This window comes from Maylandia zebra, linkage group LG22 (assembly GCF_041146795.1).
Source record: "Maylandia zebra isolate NMK-2024a linkage group LG22, Mzebra_GT3a, whole genome shotgun sequence".
Classification (NCBI taxonomy): domain Eukaryota; kingdom Metazoa; phylum Chordata; class Actinopteri; order Cichliformes; family Cichlidae; genus Maylandia; species Maylandia zebra.
The window spans coordinates 32,615,529-32,629,101 of record NC_135187.1 but is presented as its reverse complement, the minus strand read 5'-3'; the positions used below and the strand labels follow the sequence as shown (position 1 = coordinate 32,629,101).

Genomic DNA, 13,573 nt, shown 5'->3' with positions numbered 1-13,573 from the left:
GCACTTGCCTTTTTCAACCGCCTCTCAATGACCCACCACTTTGACCTGCCTGCTCGTCATCCGGGGTCAAACACAATGAGGCCTTTGTGTGTGTGTATGTGTGTGTGTGTACGCAAGCAGGCATGCGTGCGTGTATGTGTGTCCTGCTCTAACTGAATTGGAGCTTTTCCAGGGATTGAATGTTTGAGAACCAGTGGGAAGTCCCCTCCACCCTGCAGTTAAACAGAAAAACTGAAGAGTAAGCACAGATTTGCATACACTCTCTCTCTCTCTCTCTGACTCATCCACAGTTGGTTTGTCTCCTCTGTGTTTTGTGTGGATGTGGCAGACAGTGCAGGTGGCCATCTCACCATATCACCCACCTACTGAAGTAAGCCCTTACACAACAGCACCAACAAAGTCAGTTGTTTTTAAGTTACCGTGGAACATACAGTGCCTACTTATTCCACTTGCCCCTCTGCATTTCATCTTCAACTCTGATAAGCAGCATTGACGGCAGCTTGTTTTCTCTCCCGCCTTTGTCCAACATATTCTCACATGTTCAAACAGGCTAAAGATCAGGGACCGCCTCACAGGTCTGTTTGATGAGTTTGGGGCCTTAATTCATAGCACTGCTGCGTGATGTTCTGTTACACATTGCAGGCGTTTACGATGTTTTGTATACAAAATAGCTATTTTTGTCCATCTACTTCCTTCTTTATGGGGGAAAAAAACTCTTTGTTTTGTGCTTCTTTGAAGCCTCTGTCCTTTTTTGCCGTTACATTTAAGAACCGTAGAGTTGCATCCTTGGTCGGGGCAATATGAGCGAGCCAGAGAGCGGCAATGCAAAGCAGGAGGCGAGACAGTGAAATGAAAATCTGTTGTTCACTCTCTGCCCTCTCCACTATAATCCGAAGGATTCGGACGAGTTTAGGTGGAGAGAAGGTAACGGGCATCAGACGAAGGGAAACACCCGAGGTGTGGTCAGGCCGGCGACGCCACGCCCCAGGAATTCCAAACGTCCTTCGCTCCGGGTAGCAAGAAGGCGGGCGAGACGGTTCGCTGTGTCACGCCGATACAGACACACGAACACAGATGCGTAAACACACAACAACAAACTCACCGACGTGCCGCTGCAGGAACCAGATGTGCTTCAGAGTCAAATCGAGAGCACAGACTCAGACACTATACAACACTGCCACTCTCACAGCTGCACTCAGACACTCTGATACAATGAGATTTTTTTTAAGGGGGGGGGGCATTGTCTAAAAGCCAGAGGAGTGGGAAGGAGCAGAGAATGAGAGCGGAGATTGAGGAAGAAGTGGGGGGACAAAGGGAAAGGTGAGCAGAATCAGGAGATGGTGAAGTCAGTGGCGGATTTTTTCGCTCTCTTGCAAAAGTCGTCATCGTCGTCCTTGCACTCGTTGGCTTTCATTTATTTAAAAAAAAAAAGGGGGCACGCGATGGTCGAAGGATGCTCTCAGTATTCAGTATTTTAGGGAAAGGACATCAGTCGGAGTGGATCTGTAAGGAGCCGCAAAGGAATGGATATACTGGAAAAGAAGAAAGAAAGAACACCGCTGTTGCTTTCAAATGGGTGTTTTTTCTTTGGTTTTTGTTTTTGTCGTACGAGGCGCATCAGTTTGGAGTTTGCTGGGTCGCTGTGGTGTTTGGAGAGACTTCGACGGCTGCATACGTCAAAGAATTGGGTCTAGGAAAAAGACATAAAGCATCACGATGAAGTTACAGAAAGAGACAGTGTGTGTGTGTGTTGTAGGAAAAGGGGATGTGAAGGTAGCACTGCATGAAAATGACCCCCCTACCCCTCTTGCAAGTGCGTCGATGAGAAGAGAGACAACGATTACTATCTCTTGCTGTTGTGCGCGTGCATCTACGACCCACATGCAAACATGCACCGCCTTAGCTTTCCAAAGTACACAGACACCCCGCGTCACCCTGCTCTCCCTCCCTCCTCCTCCTCTTCCCTCCTCCTCCTCCTCCAGGCGAGTCAGGTCAGGCGAGCTGGTCCTGTCCTAACACAGCCCAGGGAACGGCGTCCATCCTCAGCTCTGGCACAGAGGCAGCCCTCCGCTGCGAGGGTCGTCGAGGACCAAGCGTGGAGCTCTGAGGCTCTCCAGCAGCTCCAGACAGGCTCCAGACGCACTGACCTACATCAGCCTCAGTCAGACTGGGAAAGAGAGGGAGAGTGAGAGCGAGCAGGAGAGAGGGATGCTGTGGGAGGTTAGGGAGGGGAGGGGGGGTGCAGACAGAGAGAGAGAGAGAGAATCGTCAAGAATGATTGAGAGACGAATAAGCAAGCAAATGGTTGCAGAATAGCAACGTTTATCAAAAACAGTGCGAGACGGTGGCACGATGCGAGGAGGAGGGGGAGGAGCGAGAGAGAAGGAAAAAAAACTTGTGGATCCGATCGAACTCTCAGCCCTCGCTTCACACTAAGAACGTTTTAAAAATCCTCTCCTTTTTTTTTTCATTCTCACCTTTTGCTAATCTGTATCCTCACCTCACTTTTAGCCTTTTTTTGCCTCTCATATCTCCCCATGTAGCCTCCCTCTCTCTTACTGTCAGTTTAGCTTGATTCCCATCATATACTATCCGGAACGTCTCTCACTGTGGGAGGATTAGTCCGTCTCTGGCTGCCTGCTTATCTGTCTGCTTTGCCTCTCAGCTGCAGAGAGTAGAGGAGGTGGAGGAGGAGAAGAGGAGGTGTGTGTGTGTGTGTGTGTGTGTGTGTGTGTGTGTGTGTGTGTGTGTGTGTGTGTGTGTGTGTGTGTGTGTGTGTGTGTGTGTGTGGAGGAGAGGTTTTGGCATCTCTCGCTCGGTTGTTGAGGCTATATCAGCTTCACTCAGCTCACTGCTAGTTTTAATTTTTCTTTTTTTTCTTCTTTTTTTCGTCGGAGGACAAGCTTGTTGTGTTCACTCTTCAAACAGGTGTAGATGTGTGTGTGTGTTTTTGTGTGTGTGTGTGTGCAGTGAGGTGCATTTTCTTCCATGGGTGGACCGACTGCATCCATTCTTGCACTGACTGTCCTGACTTGCTGTGTGTAATAATTGCTCCCCAGAGCAAGAATCGACAACTTGGATCAATACCAATAGTGAAGCAAATATATCTGGCTAACGTTAGCAGCCGGTCTCTAAAGCCACATACCTCAGTCACACTAACAATGTCTTTATCCTGGGGAGAACATCCTTAGGCCCCGGGGAGTTACAGAAGAAAAAAAACGATGTATCAAATTGTACAGTGAAATCCGGCTGGCTCTGTGTTTTTCTGTTTAGGTCAGCACCTTGAAAATGGAAGCTGGACCAGGCATTTGAAGGGTTAGTTTAGTTTTCTTCTGTAAAGCTTTTGTGATTTATTGTGGTCTGTCAGTCGGCAAACGTAATCTATTAAGGACTAACCTCGGTGTCGTGGCTGTGGACATATCAGAAAGACTGGTTCGCTCAGATTGAAGAGATCAGAGGCAATCAAACAAAACACTGGAGGAAAAAAATCCACCGTATACCTTTAAGGTCTCACTAAAATGGGATTGTTCACATAAATGACCCAAACTGGTTAGCTAAACAGCTGTATTTCCTGCTGTAATGTGAACTAAAATGCAATTTTTCTGCTAAACAGAAATGTAACCTTCACTTTCTAAAACTTGACATAGCCAAACAAGCTAGTTCCCCCTGCTTCGACTTGTAATGCTAGGCTACGCTAACTGCCCCCGGCAATGTTATAGTACCCAGACACAAGCTTGCTATCGATGTCCTCATCTGACTTTCACCATGAAAACAAATAAGCATGCTCCCCATATTAATCTGCTTCTTTCAAGTTGTACTGTCTGATGTTGTTAGGCTTCAGTCACACTAACATTTGAAATTAAGAGTGAAATTTTAGATTAAAAATTGAATCCTTCTACTTCAGTTGTCACATTCAGTGGATCTGATAGCATGCACGCCAAATGTCTGCAGGCTTTGCTTTTGGAGTTTGACTTTGGTGTAATTCACCCCAATGAAGGAAAGGAGAGAATCCCGGAGCACAAAGAGATAGCCTGTTAGCTCTGACGCATTAGCCAGTTGTTCATTTGTGCATTTAGGTCATGGTACAAATAAATAAAAAGTTCACCCTCTATCGAGTTTTTACATCATAAAAATGATTGAGTCTTTAAAAGGTCTTAAAATAGTGTAAATACGACACATTGCACTGTGTCATTATTTACACACCCCACGGTGTACACCCGACAATTCAGTGGCTTGTAAAACCACCTTTACCGACAATAACTTAAACTAATTGTTTTCTGTGTAACCTTAGCAATCTTTAAATATAGTAGAGGGACTTTGGCCCGCTCTTCTTTACACCATTGCTTCTGTTCATTGAGGTTTGCAGCCTTTCATTCATGCACAGCTCTCTTAAAGTCCCCACAGCATTTGAAAAATTAGAAAATTGGTAAGTGTCTTGAATGTTTTCCTTAGTGAATAATTCCCAATGCGATCCCAGTCATTATTCCCAAAACCATTATGAACCTTATGAAGTCTTAAACATGTTCAGAATAGTACAAACTTTTCTTTTCTTAGAAAAACATTTAAGCACTTTAAAAAAAAGCTAGCTGCCTTTGCCGATACAGTTTAAAACACTAGAGCTAACGTTCCAATGATATGCTGATACCAAAGCTGTATCTGGGGTATTCGAGATTTATTACGGTCCAGTTGGCAATATTTCATTTTAAAAATTAACGACCTGCTTGAACCCCTAAATGGCAGCATGTAACCTCGGTCCTTTCAAAAATAAACAATGGTGAAGTTTCTCACCATGTGGCTTAAAAGATTTACACAAAATGTAAACCATCCACTTAAATCACAAAAACCAAGAGCAGCTTTAAAAACAACACCGGTCCATACTGAGACACGTGTGTATTTGGATGTTTCTATAGAGGATGGAAAGGAGTGTGTTTCTCATTTCACGTGGCGCACACTCTCTCCTTCCTGATTATATAGAAACTACTCCGCTGTGACCAAGTTTCAAAGTCAGTCCAGATCAAGACAGATAGAGATGTCACTGCGTAGGTCTCTCTCTCTCTCTCTCTCTCTCTCTCTCTCTCTCTCTTTCTCTCTCTCTCTCTCTCTCTCTCTCACTACTGCTAAAGAGGAAAGTTATCAAGTCCAGATGCACAAAAAAAAATGGGACACCACACTAAACATGTGCCAGACCCTATACTTCCCCCATATGCACAGAGACCTGCCAGAGACCCACTGCTTACACTAGTACACATATTTACACTTGCCAAGTTAGACCATTTTCTTCCCCCATCTCCCAAAATAGTACAGACTCAGAATGAGTGTGTATGTGTGTTTGGTTCCATCTGGTGTATATCTTACATCTGCCCATACATCCCTACCCTGCCTGCATCCATATTTCTCCAACAGTAAAACTTACAATTTTATAATATTTAACAACAGGTTGTGTTTCACATCAGCTTTTAAGTCTGCCTATGCCCCAGCAGTCTTTTGTCTTAAGGCACTTCTCCGCTGACGTCCAAACTAGTAGCTGCCTTAAACCCCGAGACCCTTTCATGCTGTGCCTCTGCCACTGCAAACAGCGGCCATCTGACAACGGTGGAGGAGTGCGGTCTGGCCCACAGATCTTTTTAATAGGGAGTTTACAGGCGAACAAGAGAGCGTTTTTTTCCTTAGCAGAGAGAGTTAAGAGTTGCTGGGATGAGGCCAGCTCAATTTCGGGGAGAGGGGGTTCAAATGCGAAGCTCCAGTAAAGTGTTTGTTGGGAAATTCGAGGCTGTTTGCACAGGCTTTATTTGGCTTGTGAGCCACGGTATATCATTGGAATGGCTCAAAGCCTCGGGCGGAGTACTATTTCTGAGCACAGATATATTTAAGGCTAAGACTGCTCTGTCAAAGCCCTCATACAGTTTTCCAAGTATCACCCAGCATGACCCCTTCTTAGAAAAAAAATAAAAATGCAGAGCTACTAGACTGAAATCCACGACACACTTTTTCTTCCATCCTGTTGCCTTCAGCTTTTTTCCCTCTGCTTAACACTTTACAAGTAGTGACAAATTACATTGCTGAAAGCGCTGTGGAATAACAGCAATATCCAGATGAACCCAGTGCATGTAAACACTCGGGCACAGGCAAACACACGGCGCTGGGCTTGCTGGGAAGGGTAACGTGATCGAAGTGGACAGCGAGTGTCAAGCCACGGGGCAAATCAGCTGTGTTGTGATGCGTAATCGGTCCGCTGTCTGAGGAGGTGTGTGCTTGTGTTTGTGTGCGTGTCACACAGCCACACACACGGGTCAGTCCCTGGCAATGCCCGGGGTGTATTGCATTGATTAGCATCAGAGGGTTGGTCACATCTTGAGCAGCGCTACTGCCATGATGGGGTGAAGGGGACCGTTATGGGCTGAGGACGGTTCTCTGTTGGCAGACCATAGCCGGCTACGGATAGCCCATCTCCCTACGGAAAGTGTCTGCTGCCAGATGGAGGCAGTGTCCAAAATATGTGCTACAACTAGTGTATGGGCTTCTCTTGCTTGTGCTGATGTGGGTTCATAAGCCTGCAACATTAAGCAAAAGAAGAAACAGAGTGTTAAAACTATGAAAAGTGTCCACCGCCGCTACTATCTGTACTATCCACATTTGACTTATGCACAGTCGCTGCTACGTGCTGTTTGGTTTTTGGAGTCCTGCACATGAGCACGTTTGTGCAGGTTGTGTAAACAGTACTATAAAATAAGCATTAGAGAGATGGCCTCTTGTCAGATCCAAGCATATAACTGTGTGGGTATGTTGAAGCCAGTGTAACTTCTACAAATCTGACTCACACATAAAGAACTACTGTGACTATAATTTCTGTCGTTTTTGTATTGGTTCTGCCACTGTCACAAGTGTGCTCTAGCTAGAAGCTATTTTTCAGTGCAAGTTAAGCTGCAGTCACAATATCAGCTTTCACAGCTGATGCCTATATACACAAATTAAAGTGAAGTTTGGGATGCATGCAGTTTATTTGTTTTCATGCCCTCTTGCTTTTTGATGCTTTTAAAAACAGTATAAATACAAATGAATTACATTGGTCTGTCATTTCAAATTCAAATTCAAATTCAAATTTTATTTGTCACGTACACAGTCATACACAGTACGATATGTAGTGAAATGCTTGGACAACTGCTCGTGACCTAAAGAAAACAAAAAAGGAAAAGGCTATGAATAAGATAGGAAATAAATATGAAAAATTAAAAAGGGTAAATTTAACTAGGAAGGAATAAAATATAAATTAAGGTTAAAAATGAAATAACTGTACAACACAAATTAGAATGAAGGGTAAATTTAACTGGGAAGAATAAGATAAAGATAAATATATAAATTAAAGTTGAAAATAAAATAACTGTGCTTGTATCTTTCTTGTATCTTTCTTACGCGAGTCTAGGGAGCAGAAAACAGACTTATCTTCTTTCAAGGAAACTACTTTAGCTTGTTAGCAATCTGGTTAGTTTAGCCAGGAGCTACATCAATGTTAACTCATTTTCTTTCTAGTCATACTATGATACGTTTAACCTCTTTTAGCTCTGTTTTTGTTCTCCACCAACTAATGGGAGGATATATTTAAGTCTTCACTGCCTACTGTTTTGTGAATATAGTTTACATTTTTCTAAAAACTCTGCTGACAGTATGAGATGGTTGCAAGTGAAACAAACTGCTAATATTCTAAATCAGGGGTGTCAAACATAAGGCCCGGGAGCCAGAATCAGCCTGGCAAATAGGGCTGTGCGATATGACCAAAATCTCATATCCCGATATAAGACATCTATCACCCCGATAACGATATAAATCACAAAAGTGTAACATTTTCTGTAAATTCTGTGACTCTCGGGCAGCTGAAGTGTTTCCAGCTGGGCATCGTGTACCTGCAGTCGAGTGTTTTAACTGATGCATGAAACTATACATTTTTACACATAAGTTGTAACAGCCGCCGTTTTCTTTGTGAGTATTTATTACACGGCTTGCTGCGGGGAAAAGCCTGTTCTAACGTTTGAGTCTAAGGTTTATTTTTTAGCGCCTGATGACTCTTTTTTGCTTCTCATCCGTCAATACTCTGCATACTTTTTCCACGTGATTCAGTTTATTTTGAAAAGTCTCAACAGGATCTTGACCTTTTTTGTGAAAGGTTTATGTGGAAAATAAACAAGCGGACACGCGATGGTTTTACCGTCGCTGTTGCTAACGACAACGCATAAAAAGGCGCTTGTCCGTTCGTAGTATGGTTATATAAAATATAAGAGAAAGAGAGAACTTAATATAGCCACTACAGTGACCATCAAAACGATGAAAAAATATTGCCGTAAACAGTTTATTTTGCGACACCACGAAACAAACGATAGCGTAAAATAAAACGACAGATGTTTTTATATCGTCATCCAATATATATCGTTATATCGAACAGCCCTACTGGCAAAGACTCCAATCCAGCCCACTGGATGACTTCGGTGGTGTGAAGGAGGGCGTAAATTTTGGACTTTTAGTTAAGCAAACAGTTTAGTACTTTATTATGTAGAGAAACTGAGGTTGTGGTTGAAATTGAATTTCTTTTTCTTACATTGCGATATTTCAGTCATGACACGTGTAATTAAAGTTCTGTACGCTGACAGGACGGGGGGTTTTCACTGGTCCGGCCCACTTGGGATGAAAGTGGACTTCATGTGGCCCACAACGTAAAATGAGTTTGACATCCTTGTTCTAAGTAACATACTTTGTAAAGCTACTTCACTGCAAGCACAATGGGCTTCTTTCATATTGCTAATTTTGTCTATAGAAACATAAAAAATTATCAGCAATAGCCAAACTATTGCCAGCAGCATCAGATACGAGCAAAAGTGAAGCAAAATAGCAGTTAGTCATGTTAAAAGACTTTCAGCTGCTTGCTTAATTCCCAAGGAATCACCACAGCAGATGGGTCTGCGTGTTTGATTTCACACTCAGTGTCCTACCTGACACAACCCTCCCAGTTTTTCTAGCTTGGGACAGTCGGGCCCAGGGGTGCATTAGCTTTTGACCCCCTGAGGTTAGGTTTGTATCTCCTCCTCATCTCAAACAGGGAATCTTTTGCATGTAAGGTGAATGTCTTAACCTCGGCTGAAAAAATATACAAATCAAGAAACTTTAAAAGCTTTGGGTGAACTAAACTTACCACTACTTGTAGTAGCACAGTTCCACCACAAACACTGGCTTGAAACTGATTTTAATGAGGCTAAAACTGAAAGTAGAGCCCCCGATCCGTATATAAAAGCTCTGACAACCCCAAGCATAACGCAACTCCATGCGAGTGCAGCTGGTCAAAGCTTAAAAACTAGACACATACTAGAAAGGGAAGACTAAAGTTCTTCTTTTGGAATTCAGTTCAGTTCAAGGCGCTTCATATTATAAGGTAAAAACCCTACAACAAACCTGGTGACACTGGGTAGAAAAAACTCAGGAAGAAACCTCCAGCAGAACCAGACTCAGGGAGAACAAACCTAACGACCTTTTAATAAATGACAGATCGTATATTATTCTTTTATTCAATTAATGATCATATTAATTCTGAAACAAATGGCTTTTATAAAACAAATATACTTCTTGAACTTTCCTTAATACACTGCTGGTTCACATGCACTGCCAAAATGGAAACAAATGTGACCCTTCCACATGAGGAATTCCCCACCAGTGTATGATAGAAAAAAGTTTTTTAAACGCACCGTGCAGCTTGTTAAAATGATCAGCGTTTGGCTTCTTCTTCTTCTTTTTTATGAACTCCTTCCTTTAAAAGCGCTAAGAGGGGGTGGATTTTTGCTCATTAACTTGACCACCGCGGTGCTGTCTGTGAGATACTGAAATCAAACAATTGCCAACCCAAGCAAAGTGGCGGGGAGAGAGTCGATCTGTTTGTTACACAACACTGAGTCAACGGCGCGGAGCTGTATGTGCAGTCATAGCAGGCTGTTGGCACACAGCAGGAACAGGTGCAATAAACAGTTTTCTGATATATATGTATACATATATATATATATATATAATCTTAGTGTGCATGTGTCTGTGTGTGTCTGAATGAGACGTGGTCGACAGGTTCGTGCTGGCCCAGACTGACCGAACAATAAAAATAATTCCATAATAACGCAACAGCCTCAAGGGGGTTCCACGATTAGAAACATTCGAGAGGAGGAGGAGGAGGAGACAGGCTGAAGAAGGATCAGATGAGAGGAAGAAAATGGGTTGTCTGTGTTTGTCACCCACATATCGCATATATGTGTATGAATGTTTATCGCCTTAGAACAGCACATCATGTCTCCTGCTTTAAACTTGCTGAGAGCGCTCCCGTGTGTCGTACGCTTCTCCCCGGGCTCTTTCTTGCTTTTATAGCGCAGGCGGTCTTATCTAACCTGGTCTCCTGAGGAAAACCACAGACCGAGTGAGTGAGACAGAAAGAAAGAGAACATGCGAGGGAAGTGGAAGGATTTAAAGTGCTATCAACAGTGTAGCGCTGCACTCCACGAGGCATCCATCCTAATGAGTCACACAGTAGCTGCAGCCTCAAAATGTTGTTTTATTGTTAGGGGGGGAAAAGCAGCCGTCTTCACAGCTGAGAAAGTTTAGTGTAGAATTTGCCCAAGTCACGCAAACATATGGGTGGAAAATCGCCAGTGCATAAGCAGTTCACAAAAGTGTGAACAGGTTGACGTGGAAAATGAGACAGCATCTAAAAAGGGGGGGATTTCTTTCTTTTTTAATGCTTTAATGTTTATGTAGACCTGTTGGAAAGTGACCAATCGGCTCTAAGCTAACTATTCATCTATGTGGCTGCCAAACACAGCAGTAGCTCATTAAAAAAAAAGCTGCTTATGCAAAACGGTCTGTTCACACACAGGTGAGAAAGGAGCCCCAGGGGCTTGTCCTGTTGATTCAGAGTTCACCACAGAGAAACACTGTTCTGTGGAAGAGCCGGCATTGAAACTTAGTATATCTTTTTACTGTGATGCTACTGGTCATCTGAGATCCTTTTATATACAATAAACACTGACATTAGACAGACATGTTACATGTAATGTGATTACTGCAGTTGCTAAGCTTTTGCTAACCTTTATTATTTACCCCTATATGCTGGCAACACTGATAGGCATTGAGTATGCACTCCATACTAAAACTGGGGGAATAAAGACGTGAACGGGGTTTGTTTTCCCCGAGTTGCAAAGACTTGACAGAAAAGGTTTTTAAAACAGATGTATTAATATTCTGGTTGCAGGGGAGTCAGCAATCAAAGCAAAGAAGCCCAGAGCTGCCTCTTCTCATTCACCACATTCAGATCTTCTGTTCTGTTCCCAAACAATCCGAGACCCCTTTGGAGGAAGTTTATTCTTTTGGTCACAGCTCATGGCCATAGGTGAGATTGGGAATGCAGCTCAACAGTAAATCAGCAGCTTTGCCTTCTCACTTTACCGCAACAAACTGGTCCACATCCATATCACTGCAGATGCTGCACCAATTCATCCTTCAATCTCACGCTACTTTCTTTCCATACTCCTGAACACGACCCCAAGATACTTGCACTCCTCCACTTGGGAAAGCAACTCCTCCCTAATAGGACTCTATCCTCTTCGGGCTGAGAACCGTGACCTCAGATATGGAGGTGCTAACTCTCATCCCAGCCGCTTCGCACCTGGTTGCAAACCACCCCAGTGCAAGGTGGAGGTCACCTTTCAGTGAAGCCAACATGGCGACATCGTCCGCAAAAAATCAGGCGAGCAGATCTGGAGGTCAGCAAATGTATGAACCAAATCTGTGACAAGGGGCAGCCTTGGCAGAATCCAGTACTCATCAGGAACGAGTCTGACTTGTTTCCAGTAATTTGAGCCATGCTCTCAGTGTGGCTGTGCATGAACTGAAAGGCCTGTGAAAACATACTGATACCCCACACTCCTTAAGCACCCACCACAGGGCACCCAAGGGATGCAGCTGGATGCCTTCTCTAACACTCAGAGATTGCTTGGATCAATTCCCACGCACCCTGAAGTATCACTGAGAAGGTACAGAGCTACTGCAGTGTTTTGTGACCGGGAAAAAGACTGTTGAAATTTTCCTCCCAAATTTGTGGTTCAGGATTTACTTAAAATCAAAAGTAATGCAAATACAGGGACAATATCTTGTAGGATCACCTTTGTGCTCTATTTTAATCCCACTGTTCACCATGTGAGTGCTGCCATTAAACAACAAGTTATATCTCTCATAAATTTCTAGTAGGACGGATAATTGGTGTCAAACAGCAGTTACACAAGCATTCCAGGGTCCTTATGAAGGCAGAAAATCCCCACGCTGTAAAATAAAATGACCACAAGGAGTACATCAGTTCTATAAGGCTGGCTTCACGCCGTCTGACTGCTACTCTCACACATTTTGTCACATATAACAAGTCCCGATTTTGCAACGATGCACGAGTCTTCTGACCTGCAGTTTAATTATCTCCCTCAGTGCCTGAAATTTCATCTTGCTCGAAGAAAAATTTGATTATCTTAAAAGACTGAATAAACAGTAACTGAATGGTCACGGTGGACACATTTCGGCAGCTTAATGCCGTGTGTGTGTGTTTGTTGTGAGGACACCGAGGTCACAGCAGAGGTAATCAGACAGCTATCACATGCAGACAGCTCCAAATATCCCCATGTTCCCCTTTCTTCGCGCTGAGATGCACATTTATGTTAATGCCACACTACTGTAGCGCAGTGTTGCCTCGGCATCACATTACTGGAGCGTGATGTTCCCTGCTCCAGGGCCAAACACTCTGACTCCCTTTGTGTGTGTGTGTGTGTGTGTGTGTGTGTGTGTGTGTGTGTGTGTGTGTGTGTGTGTGTGTGTGTGTGTGTGTCTGTTTTCCAAATCTGTTTGCAAACTGCTGAGCAGAAGCCAGGGAGTGGGTTCACACTGGATTAGCTCTGAGTTGGCTAAATACCAGATAGCAGAGATAACGGTGTTTGTGTGTGTGTGTGTGTGTGTGTGTGTGTGTCCACAGTGGGGAAGGGGGGAGGCAGGGTGCTGATATCAGCAGGAATAGAGGCACTGATAAGACTTTCGGGATCTGCACTTCTAATGGTAATGACGGTTAGATGTTAACGAACACGGCTGATGTTTCCCAGCCTTTAGAGGTAAGTATTGTTTACAGAAAGCAAAAGAAGGAAAGATTTTCAGTGTCTTCTTAGAATTTTCATTTTTCTTTTAATCCGACCAGCTCGAGTCTGACCCAGAGTTTTTTGGGATCAGGACTTCTAATGATAATGACGGTTAGATGTAAACGAACTCGGCTGATTTTTACGGGCCTTGAGAAACAAATGTTGTTTACAGAAAGCAAAAGTGCCTTCATAAAATTTTCATTTTTTACTTCCTCCCACCAGCTGGAGCCAAACCCAGTGGGAGGAGGCCGTCATTTTCGCTTTTCCTCCTTTCTGCTTCCTCTGTTTCACCTTTACTCCCTTCTTTTCTCCCCAGAATTAAACCCATCAAGATGATGCCGCATCCCCTTGTTTCGTGGGAGGGGAAGGTGAATCCGTAAAAGGCTCTG

At 43.6% G+C, this 13,573-nt stretch overlaps 1 long non-coding RNA gene across 1 annotated transcript; it reads right to left on the bottom strand.

Annotated features, from left to right (window-relative positions):
* Positions 1 to 1,472: 1,472 nt before the first annotated feature.
* Positions 1,473 to 1,940, bottom strand: LOC143414702 (uncharacterized). Its single transcript, XR_013095388.1, has 2 exons — positions 1,803 to 1,940; positions 1,473 to 1,690 (listed from the first exon to the last, which is right to left on the bottom strand). It is a non-coding gene; the product is annotated as an uncharacterized LOC143414702 (long non-coding RNA).
* Between the last annotated feature and the right edge of the window lie 11,633 nt (positions 1,941 to 13,573).